Source organism: Oenanthe melanoleuca, chromosome 12 (genome assembly GCF_029582105.1).
Source record: "Oenanthe melanoleuca isolate GR-GAL-2019-014 chromosome 12, OMel1.0, whole genome shotgun sequence".
Classification (NCBI taxonomy): Eukaryota; Metazoa; Chordata; class Aves; order Passeriformes; family Muscicapidae; genus Oenanthe; species Oenanthe melanoleuca.
The window spans coordinates 7,179,969-7,192,085 of NC_079346.1; the positions used below are offsets into that span (position 1 = coordinate 7,179,969).

Below are 12,117 nucleotides of genomic sequence, written 5' to 3' on the forward strand. Positions count from 1 at the left end.
TGTACTACAACACCAGGGACTCTCAGCACCACACTTAGGAGGATCCAAAATGAATTTCAAATTTTTCTTATGACCTCCCTCTCCAACCCTTAACTTGCATTAACAGAGAGCTTATCTTCCTGTGACTGCAAACAGTGGTTTAAGCTCCTGAAATAACAGCACAGATTTCTTGTAAAGCACTTGCTGCTCACAGTTCTTTAAGTGCTTTACAGCAGGAATCAGCTACATTATTCTCATGTAAAGACAAGGAAATTGATGGCTGAGAAGGGAAGCAATTTGCCCAAGCTCAACTACCAAAACCAAGTTACAACCCAGAGCTGAACTCTGCTCTCCTGAGAGTCCTGATGTCACACCTGTGTCACACCTCTGAGCTGCACAGTCAGCAGGTCTGCTCGGGAGGCAGCAGTGTGCATTTATTGCCCCTGCACTGAGCAGCATATGTGTATTCAATTAGCACCACCCAAACTCAGCAGTTGGGAAGGCCAGCTTCTTTGGCCCCTGGGTTTTAATCTGTCTAGTTGCAAACTGCATTCGTGCTCTCTTCTTGTGACCTGATGCAGGACACTTAATCAATAGCAAGATTTTGCTATACTCACCACACACAAATGCTGTTGCTACCCAAACTACAATAGGTAAATTTTACTTTTAAGTACAATTAGGTAAAAATTGTAATGTAGTTTAAAAACCATTTACATCATCTGCCCAGGTAAAAAAATCAGTTTTATCTCGGGGCTCAACTTATACTGTCAGGAAGAGCTGTCTTCAGTTATTTCCCAATGTACCACAAGCAAGGAGAAGAGAATTATTAAAACCCCTACATGGGAGGAAACAAATGTCTTCCACTCAAACACAGCTATTTTTCCCCAATCAGGATGCTTTTAGTAATTGGCTTGTAGTGAGTTAATTGGAAATTCAGATTTACTTTATATATAACCTTGCATCTACCCCATGGAATTTGGGAATTTGCTTTACATATTTAGCAGTACACACAATCAAACCCGCCAGCTCTCGTTTTTTGGCTTTATTATAAACAAGGGGTGAACTTTTCAAAAGCACTCTGCCCACAGAGGCTATCACAGTGGTTTCAGCTGTGCATTCAAAAGGAGCTGTGCACTAAAATTTTTCTTTTTTAAGTATTCTGTTGTCAATGAGGAATTTCCTCCCCCCCCCTTTTTTTTTTAAGTAGGCAGATTTATTTTAACAGGGACTGTAGAGTTTTTGCCATGCATCTTGTAACAATTATTTATTTATTTATTTATTTAAAGTATAGCCAGCTCTCAACCTATTTGCAGTGAAAACTGCCTTGTCAAAATGAATAAAATAAGCCATAAGGGTAAACAAACAAACCACCATGTTGAATTAAAACCTCAAATGACTTAGGCATTTGAACTGACTCTTGCTAAAATGCAGTGCTTCACAGATCTCTGCTAGGTCTTGGCTTTGTTTCATTTTAAAAAACAAGTTCGCTTTTTTTTCTTAAATTAATTTAACTTGCTTGAATTAATTTAATAGCAATAAATCTCTTTAGATAAACACAGTGGCTTCACTTGCTTGTAAACCTATAATCTAACAAAATGAAGCCTAGCAGTATCTGCTTTCTTCATGTGACAGTATAAGTTTCCATGCATAACATGTTTCCATACTCATGCTGAATTATTAAAGAAAAAAAAAAATCTCATGCAACGAAACTCTCAGCAATTCCAAACCTCAACTTAGTGCTGGTGCTGTGACTCCAAGTCCTGACATCATAAATGACAGTCATAAGGCTAAGCTCCAATTTAGAGGTTCAAGACCTGCTAGTTAAAATCAGCCCAGGATTTTATAAATGGCTAGGCTTGCCATTAATTTCTTTCACAAGTTTTTGATATTTAAACGACTACATGCAATGTGACCTGCACCATTATGGCTGCAGCTTGAGACAAATGCAGAAGCCACGACTGCCACATCTCCACTGCCAGCAGTGCAGAACTGGGGCTGCCCCAGCCTTAACAATGACCATGGAAAGGGGAAGGCAGCCAGGGAGGGGAGAGGAAAACTTTTGAGTTTGAAACCAAACTAAATAAATTATAGCTCCTATCCAGGAAAAAAAAAAAAAAAAAAAAAAGTGCTCAGCAACCTATAAAATGTAATCAAGAGTAGTGCAGTGGGATTCACGAATTCCCAGGTGGCCATCAGAAGGGTTCAGGCTCAACTGCCTGTTTTTTTCCATGGACATCCAAGTGCAGTTTCAATTAAAACTGATCTTCCACTACAGATTTCAAATTAATTCTTCTTCCAAGTGTCTCATGCTCCAGACATCCTTGCTTTGCAAAAAAGCCCTATATCATTAGAGGAGGAAATAGAACACTTTTTCCAAGCTTGCAGATATTGATTACCTATTCCTTCCATCAAAGCACAATTGCCATTCTGCACTGTATAAATCTCTTCAGCGTTAGACACTTTATAAAGTACTGAGAATTATATCATTAATCATTTGCAGTTACACCTGTCTTGCTTTATTGAATTCTTTGTTTTTTAGAACTTTAAATAAATGCTTTTAAATAAAAACATGACACTAAATAAAGACTCTGTTTCACTTAAACCTAGTTAAAAAAAGAAATCCTGTAATTCTGTGTGTGACATTTACCCATCTGAAACACAGAAACTTATGGCTATTTGTATTTCATTTTTCCAACAGTAAGCATGGTGACTTAAATCAAATAAAATTTCAAATGAATTTGAGTTGGCCTTTTTAGGCTGATAAATAATTCGGTTTTCAGAAACCAAGTTAAGAGCCCACACCTGTGTTAATAAATAATACACATTTCTACTGAGATGGTGGGACAACCTGCAGGCAAAGGTGAACATCAGACAGCCCCAGCCTAGAGCTGGAATATTTGATACAGAGGCAGCACAGAAAGAATGATAACTGATAATGTTTGGCATCTTCAGGAACTGAAGTCAGTCCTGCCTCCAGGAAACCACAGGCAGAAGGGGCAGGAGGGCTGGACCCACCCCAGGTCAGCCAAATCCATGCAGTGAGAGCAGGGAGTGCTGGGGTGGAGCCAGGTGCTGTGGAATTGAGCTTTGCTCTGCTGAAATCAGGGACTAAAGGGCCACTGAAGGCTGGAAGGAGAGCTGGGGACAGGGAGCACAGCAATCCCGGGATCTCACATTTCAGCCCACACTTCAAGCCAGAGATGTCATCACCCATCCTTGTTTGAAACTACCTGACACTTCTAAATCCTTTTCTCAGGCAAAATTATTCTGCCAATGACTGCAGTAACTTTAATAGTTTTTTAATACAGTCTGCTCCTTAAATATAATCCAAGATTACTTTTTTCTTCTTTTTACTGTACAAAGCAATGAGCAGTCTTCATTAATGAAAAACCATTAAAGTAATGTATTCTGCCAAAATCTAATTAAAGCTTGTATAAAAACTTCCACTTATAAAAAAAAGAAAATATATTTGTTTTTCTCCCACAGGTTTTGTTTAAAACATCTGTTATTAAAACCATTGACATTTCCTTGATTTTTGCAGAACTTTTGAATTAATGGATCAGCTACTCTGATGTAAACTGGTGTGTAACACATATACCTTTACACACATGGAGTTTAACAGAAATTAGCAATTTTTGAGTAATATGATTTTCATCATTCATTTGTAAAGAGGTAGAAATATAAACTTTTTTGTAATTTTTTTTTTTTAATTTCACTTGTTTTCTAAACATTTTTTACAAAAATGTGATTTTAAATCTCAGGCCTGACACGGAAAGAACTAGTTTAGAGGTTTTAATTTTGGAGGTTTTTTATTATTTGTTCTTCTTGGATCTTTTTTTTTAACAGAATTACCTCAGACAAATCTTTGTGTGTACTCAATGCCTCTTTACTTCTCATTTTTGAATGAAAATGGTAATAATTATTGCAAAACAATCAAATCCCCTCATTTCTGCAATTAGCTTGGTCACTTCATGGAGACATCCTATCCCATCATCTTAATATGAAAGAAAATTCCATGTTTCTATTAGGGCAAAATCCAACCAGTTATTAGGGACTGATGGAATGAATTAGTATTTCCTGTTCAAATAAAAACAGAGTTCCCAGCCTTTGCTTGCACAGCTCTGGAGGGGCAGCAGACTTCAAGGACCACAGCAGGTAAGAAAACCTCTGTAAGGTTTACAGGCTCTGGATAAATGGAGATGCTTCCCTTTCCATGGACTGGCAGCTATAACCTGCCCAACAATTCCAGCATTTAGCTGAGCAACACCACAGATCTGAATCTCTGCCTCCAATCTCTGTCCTACTTGAACTGCTCCATCACGCACCAAATCTCAAGAAACACTGAAATGTCACCATCAGTAAACAAAATCAGCTCCTTTCTTCCACACAGAGAAAGAACAAGGAAGAGGTGCCCTTGCTCAGCTACAAAGTAATGAACTTCAACAGCAGGCTGGATTTTCAAACAGGAAAAAATTGTTTTAAACAAACAAGTATCAGTGAAATTCACTACAGAAGTGAAGCATGTCAAGATCCTTCAGAAATTTCAGTCCCAGGACTCCTCTGTGTTATCTGGGACCAAAGTGAAGCTGTTCCTTGGTGCCAGGAGATGTCACATCAGTGTTTGCCATTAGTGACAGGAGGCACTGCAGATCCAGACTGGCTGAAAAATCAGCCTCCCTTTACCCTCTCCCCTCACCTCCAGTCCCCTCCTGGGAAGCAGAAATAAAGTGAAATCTGTAGGATAAAGCCTAAAGACTGCATTTAGATACAAGGCCAAAAAGAATGATTTGAATGACATATCTCTTGCTGATTGATTTAGTATGAGGCTGCACAGGTAAAAAGTATAAAAATCCCTGAAAGCCTTGATAAAAATCAGTAGCATCTTTCAGAGGTCTTCCCATTGCAGAGAAAGCAACCAGGCTGTTAAACCATTATATTAGGGGGAAAAGTTGCTGAAATTATACTGTCTTTCTTTAAAGTGATGGCATATCAAAATCAAAGGGATGGAGAAGGAGAGCCTGTAGTTAAGAGTTCACAGTGCTGCTTTGAACAAAGATTTCCTGCCCTGGGGGAAAAAGGGCTTTTCATTTTATTATTCTCTGTCATCACTCTGTTTAACATGAGACACTTGTGCTTGCAGAAAATTCCAATTACAGCTTGAAAAATGAGACCAAATACCAAGAGGAAGATCCTGAAGAGCTTGCTGAGACACAAACAGGTCTAAGCAATCTGCAAGCTCCACACAGGGAAGGTGTGCAAGGCATGGGAGAGGTGTAAACAACCAGGGAGTTTTCTGAGAAGTCAAAAAATCTGAAAGAAACTTTCCCCAAGAACATTCTCTGATAAGGCATATCTTAAGCAGTGCTTGAACTAAGACAGAACACAGGAAGATGGAAGAAAAAGGGGGTGGATTTAGATAATCTTTGTGCCAGCAGCAGCACAGAGGCACTGATGGCACCACAGCTACAGCCACAGCACTGCCCAGCCATGGGGCTGTGCAGGAAAGCTGATCTTCAAAACTGATGGTGTCAGTCATACTGCCACACTGCCAATGTGCCAATTGCAAAGAAAGGCTTCCAATCACACTCCTAAATATAAACTATCCTATAATGTCTGCAGCTTCTAAACTGAAAGACACAGTGATGTGCATGTTCTCCTTAAATTTTCATATACACAGATGCTACAGTTATTGCTGGATTTTTAATTAAACTTCCTAACCTTCAATTACCTTTGGTGAAGTTTTTAATGTATGTTTTCAGCCTTTTTATTCCTTCATGAACTATTCTCTATTACACAGTCACAAATGTAGTGATTTTTTATTATATATCCTTCCCACTCATACACAGACTTTCTGCATCCCAATTTTGTTCCTCAGAAAAGTATGAAGCTGCCATGAATCTTGTATGAAGCTCCCACTGTACCTATCAACCTGCCAGTGGCACAAATGTATGATAAATATCCAACATTAAGAAACACCATGACCTTAGGATGAACATTGCAGGAAACTCACAGAAAAGTGGAATAAGTGTAATTACTAAAACAAGCTTTTTCCATAAACATTTCAAGTTTTAGCATTTGTGAGCTGAATAATTTACCACCACACAAAAGTGAAAATGGTACTAAGTTTAGCTGTGCTGGCAAAATGCTTTGGGGCTTTTTCAGGGGTGTCTCACACAATAAAATCTAGATAGACTTGCCTAATGACCTGTTGAATTTTACAACTAATATTTCAAAATTATTTATACTGAGCACAAAGCACAACAATATCAATGAAATTATTATGCAGAACTCACTGAGTGGGAGGATAAATTGTGGTACTGAAAGTGCCTGCTGGTGGCAAGTGACTGAGACAATGTATATTCACAACCTCTGTTTTTTATAATTTTCTACATTTTTAATAAATGTATCTGACATCTCACACCGTTCATTTCATAACTGTCAGAGGCCTTCTAAAAACTGCTCACCCTGAGCTGCATATAATAAACGAGGTGATAACTTACAATATAAGGAAAAAAACAGGAGATTAATTTATATGATGGCATCGTAAATTACCTTTCTTCTATTTCTATACGAGTTCAGTAAAGCCCTGTGAAGATTAGGGACAGACATAAAAATAGATTTTTTCCTAAATATAATTTTAAAAAGTATAAATCCTTATGGAAATTGCAGAATGAAGATGTATGATGAATCAATGCAGTGGCTCAGTGAGAGCACTTTGTGTTGCTGGGAGGAAGACACAGATTTCAGTAATGGGTGCATTGGACAGGTCACATCCAGGCCAAGTTCTTCTGGAGAAGGGTCTCCCTTTTCAACTATCCTTTTTTTCATTTACAGGGCAATAGTTGTAAAATGATGAACCTTGACAGGAGGGATATTTATATTGCTGTAGTGCCCCAATGCAGCAGAAGGAAGAGAAGCTCCATTCTTCCAAAACTCACTAGAAAACAGCTGCTCCCTCAAAAAGCTTAAACTGAACAATGTAAGACAAACAGAATATAAAACATCTCAAACTTGAACAGATGCATTCCCCTGGGCTAACCTCCCCCTCTCTGTAACACCTTGCTTCATGCTTTCTTCTCCAAGGCCATCTTCCAGAGCTGGCACTAACACACCAGAAAGGTGATCAACCTTCCAATGAGAAAGAAAAGAAATGTCTTTTCTTCCAGAAAGTAAAGAAAAAAGAAGAAATTAGTCTGGTGGTTCATAGAATTAAACATATGAAAAAGCACAAGCTCATATAATGTTGATGTAAACTATGGTTCCATCTGTGCTACTCCAAGGAGAAAGCACAGCATGAACAAAGCTCTGAGAAAATAAATCTGAGCAAACAAGAGGAAGAAACTGGGCAAGAAACTTTCCCACCCAAGAGTTGTTGGATGCAGATGGAGGCTTTGGGGGCTTCAGCAGGACTTTGTTGGAAGAAAAGGAAGCAAGAGGATGAATTTGGCTCAGCCACCATTGCCAACAGCCAGAGCATGCAAAAGGCAGGAAGACAAGCAGCCAGCTTGCCACTCTGTGCCTGTGATCTGACAATGGCACTGCAGGTGAAAGGATCTGGAGCTGAAATTGGGGAGCAGCCTGGGAACATTTTCTGAGCTCAAACTGTGGGAGACAGACCTGCAGGAGTGGTGAGGCAAGAAGAAAATGTGCAAGAACAGACATGATGGGCTCAGGAACCCTTCTGTAGTTTTTCAACCAGGCTGTTTGAGGGCTTGACTGAGACCCTGCTGCAGCATCAATGCTCCCATGCTGCTGAACCTGCCCAGGGGCTCAGACATGAGCACTGAATGACAGTGACAGGAATAAGCCATGACATTTACGTCAGGAAATCTAAAATTCCCATCTTGCTTCTCTGCCTCCTTCTTACCACCAGGAGCTACATGCTCCATTTCACTCCCTTCCTTTATAAAGGGAGAAGTTCACCTGTCTCATGAGAGCAGCTGCTCAGAACTTAAATGGAGCTATTGAGATAAAAAGCTGCAAGACTCAACTGTCCCACTATAGATCTTGGTGCCAGGGTACCTGCAAACACATTTAGAAAAAACCCAGTTCCAGTTATTTCTCAAAGCACCACAGACTTGAGTCCTATTACTTCTCACATGTACCTTTAATAGGCTTGATCTCACCAAAGAAACTGCTAACGTAAATGATGCATCACTGTAACTTAATTACCTCCAATTTGGGTGGGTACAGGAACAGAAAGTACCTTTTCTTGATTCCCATCTGTTCCTTGTAACTAACCAAAGAAGCCCTCCCCAGAGCTCTGTCTCTGAAAGCCAGCACGAAAAAAAAAGAAAAGGAGGAGGAAAGACAGGAAAAAACTGTATATTTTTATTGAATTTTTGCAGGATGCAAGTTAATAAAACACCCACAGAGAGCACAGAGCAATATAGAAAGGGAATAAAGGGAGGGAGGGCTGATATCAATAAAACCTATCCAGAGGCACTGCTGAAAGTACTCATCATTTCAAAAGAAACCTACTACAAAACTGATTTTCACTTGTTGCTTTGGCTCAAGTTTACAAAAAACAGAAGTGTCCTAAGCAGAAGGTGGGTTTAAAAAATAAAGCCAGGAAGATAAAATTATCTGTTGTTGAAACATGTCACCCTCAGCTTTTCAAAACCCCTTGTTGATACTAACCTGATCAGAGACAGCCACCAGATTAAGACCTCATAGTTTAATCACATCACAGAAAACACTACAGTCCCCAAAATCACTCATCAAATCTCGACAAATACTGGCTTTGCCACAATATTGCCTTTTTAGGTGAAAATCAACTTTTGCCCAGCTAAGTTCTTAATGGCATCTCTGTTCCAGCAGCCTTCTCAATCCAGCTGTCCCTTTCACTAATATGCACCAGTAAAATAGCTCCCAGGAGAGTTGCTGGGAGATTGCTAGCTTTTACTTAATGACACATTGTGAACCCTGCCCTCAACTTCTATTAACATTCAGTCTATGTTTCTACCATTAATTTAAGAGGAATGAATAGAAGACAATAAGCAGCCATAGTGTCCAGCCTGAGGTACTCCATCAGGCACTGCTTCTGTGGCTGACAAGAGAACATTTACAATCAGCTTTCTCATTTTTGTTCTATATCTCTCATTTCCAGTATGTTACTACGTGGCTTAAACTGTTCCAAACTAGCTTTAGTTTTCCAATAGGAAAGTCCAGAGTTAGAAAAAAACAAATAAACAAACCCACCAAAAAAAAAAAAACCCAAAAAAAACCAACCCAAAAACCAAACAAAGCCAAAAAATACAACAAATCAAAGTCATGAAAGGGACCTAATGAGGATCTTATTCACTTACACCCCTTCTCTCCAGATGATTTTCAGGTAGTAACCTGTTAGAGCTGGGGGAGGGCAGTGGCAGCATCCCTCTCCTGCCCCAGACCCCTTCCCTTCTGCCAGCAGCACCCTCTGGCAGGGAAATGCACACAAACACCTGAGCAGCCACTTGGGGGAAAACCAGCTGCTGCAGAGAGCTGGCAGTGAAGAACTGCTGTGATGGATGGAGTCAGGGAGAGAGCTGCAGGAGATTCACTCCCACAGTCCTGTGGTGCACATTCAAATACCAAGTTAAATAAAAACACCACAAAAGATACCCTAGCTGGGATAAAAGTTCTTTCCTCCAGCACCACATGAACTGTTCATTTAGGGATGGTCACCCCAAATTGCAGCTTGCAGGCTTTGGGATGCAGCTGTTCCCAGGATGAATTTTCCCCTGGGCAATCTAAGGGCATCACCTGATCCTCCACCTCACTGCCTGCAGCTCCTGCTGCCTCCCATGGGAGCATCTTCACCTGCTGCCACCAAGGATGCCTGAAAGCAAGGCAGGTGGTGGGGAGGGCAGCAGCCAGCCCTGAACACTCCTCCCTGAGCTCTGTGGTCACAGCAGCTTTTGGGCAGCCCTGGTGACACATACCAGAGAATGGAATCTGGAGTGTTCCACTTCACTGTGAAATCTGTAAGATATTGGATTTATATGGTGGCTGCAGAGCACATTAGAAGATCATCAGCATCACCATGTCTTTTCGAGACAGCCATAATTATTCAGGCTGTTGCTTTATCTCACCGGTGCTTTTGAAAAACTATTCAATATTAGCAAACTCTCACTAAAAACAATATTTTGGTTGAGGGACTAATCTTCCTATCAGTACACAGCCATACCTGGGCTTATCTACATTACCAATTCCCTGCTGATTGAGTGGATTCATTAACAACACAATCTCTGGTGACTGAAATGAAGTCTCATTCTTCGTATCACCGGTGCCTTGCTGTTTGCTTTTCCTTCACAGTATGCACACAAGTAATTAACTTACTATGCTCTGCTAGCTCCTGACACGTTACTTGGCATAGAAAAATTCACCAGCAGGTAGTTAAGCATGCAAAATATTTTCAGTCAAATGAACTTCATAACAAAGCTCTACTTAGGAAAAATGCAGCTCTTTCTGATACAATGCTAACAGACAGCACACCGCCCATCCCAGCAGAAGCTTCTTGGAAGGTAACAAAAAAATGTATCATTTTTACCTTTTTGCTCAACACACAGGAAATTTATTTAGGGGGGAAACCTGGTAAGCTGTAGATGCTTAGTGAAAGGATGAGGTTGGAGATCAACCTGACCCTGCCTTGTGAAAACCTGACATAACAAGGACAGACACAGGATTCAGATGGTATAAAGGAAAATGGGGGACAAAATCAAACAATGCAAATAGGAGATTCAATTCAATGCAGCATAGCTGAGATTACAGGTGTCTGGAAGCACGGACAAACAGCACATTTCAACTTTTACAGCAAATTTTAAAAAAGATAAACTGCTATTTAAAGCATGAGTGCTTTTAAGCTGAGAGAAATGGCAGTGAAAACTCCCTAAATAAAAAAAATGAAATTTATTGTATGCCCCACCTAATGAGTCCACCAAGGAACATGACATGAAATATTTAGGTCGTCTAAGTAATGTCAAGAAGTAAAACTGGAGTGGTTACTGCTGTATTTAAGGTTAAGGCACAAAGAGATGGTGACTTAGGATGGAGGCAGCATGGGGATGATGGGCTGACCCCAGTGCAGACTGGTGTCACTGATGTGACAAGATTGGCACTGAGTTTGATAACACCAGGACTTTCCCTTGAGAATATAAAGATACTGCAGCCTTGTGGAGCTCTCCTCTGATTTGAACATACCCTAAACTATGATTTTAATCACCACAATACTTTTCTAGTACCAGAGGCTGGAAAGGATGAGATCCTTACACCACACTGGTGCAGCCCAGCCAGTGCTGTACAGAACATCACTTGCTCTACACTCTCCTGGTCCTTCCTTTAAGCCAATAGTACCTGAAACTCCAAAATATATGCAAAAATACATGACAAAAACCTAGAAACTTAGTTGTATAAAGAGCCATTCACGGTATTTTTCATTCCAACTTTGACCTTTCAGAAATTCAATGACCTAAAACACTGGAAATTGTGATCCTGAAGTTTCCTTATACATATAGAAAAAAATCCTTAAAAATACTTCTGAACTCCTGAAAAATGAAACTGCTATTTTCCTAATTTTTTTTCCAGAAGACATTTGTTTCTTTCCCCTTCACATGCCACAAGGCATGTACCTTTTCCAAACTCAGACTTGTTTCGACTGAGTTCACAAAAGTTAGTTCCTCATGTTCCATCACAGCAATTTTTGCTTGGGACAAAAGAAATAGATCTGTGGAGGACAGAATTCACTGTGATTTGTGTATATCATTTTCCTCTATTCTTGTACTGCTTTCAGCTTGGCTCATTTAAATATAGCTCCTGTCATACCCATCATTTTCAGTTCACCTGTTATGCAAAACCACACACTCCAACAGAGCAGCCTTTGCTGCAGTTTGTACAGATTCTCTACTCCAGGCCTGAAATTTTTATTCATTTACAAACTAGATGTTCCTTGAGCAGTATTTCCAGTTGCTTAACTGGCATATTAATGCACAGAATAGAAACCAGATTTTGTTTTTTCTGATTTTCATCAAAAATAAATTATATCAGTTAACCCCTGGCATCCATGATAATTACCCAGGTCTGTAAACAGTTCAGTTAATCAAGGAAACCCTTGTTATATTTCCAAAAGACTGCTGAAGCTTGCTTTGTTCCAAAGGAAAG

General features: G+C 39.8%; 1 protein-coding gene across 1 annotated transcript in view; it reads right to left on the reverse strand.

The window, feature by feature from the left end:
- Positions 1 to 12,117, reverse strand: part of PTPRG (protein tyrosine phosphatase receptor type G) — a 380,979-nt gene that overhangs the window by 177,282 nt on the left and 191,580 nt on the right. The gene's annotated exons all lie outside the window — the stretch shown is intronic.